A 584-nucleotide genomic window follows, 5' to 3' on the forward strand; every position below is an offset into this window, starting at 1 on the left:
CCACAGCACGGATGCCGAGGCGATGCCGAATCCACCCCCGTCCTCCTTCCCCCCTCCGCGCCTCTTTTTTATGACTCTCTCCTTCTGGAGCCACTGGAAATCGCATCCTCCCAGGCTCTGGGCATCTCTGCCTGAAAAGCTCTCTGCAGCAGATTACTCACAAAGAATGTGCAGGAGGCTGGAGCCAGGAGCACATATGTGAAGGCCTCCATTTCCCAGATAACACTCTGACTTCTCAGAGCTCCTCCACACTTCAGGGAACGGTGCTCAAGTGGAGTAATTGAGGATACTGGGCTCCAGCAAGTCATCTTGACATGTCTGATGGTGTGTGGGAAGCTGTTCTCCCTGATGTGTGCCACCTGGTACTAATGAGCTCCATTTCCAGTGGCTCCAGAAGGAGAGAGTCATGGCAGAATGGATCTCAGGAACTACTGGGGCAGGGGAAAGGAAGAAGGAGAAAGCATCCCCTGAAGTCCAGGCCGGGGTCAGAGTGGACAGGGGTTTTGTCCGTTGCTATTCCCCTCTTCCTTCCTCACCTTCCCCTGGAGGAAAAGCTTTCCTTCCCTATTCCCTTTCCCTGCCCT

Source organism: Petaurus breviceps, unplaced genomic scaffold (genome assembly GCF_028583685.1).
Source record: "Petaurus breviceps papuanus isolate PSGF00001 unplaced genomic scaffold, PetGlider_PUasm1.0 90847, whole genome shotgun sequence".
In the NCBI taxonomy this organism is placed as follows: Eukaryota; Metazoa; Chordata; class Mammalia; order Diprotodontia; family Petauridae; genus Petaurus; species Petaurus breviceps.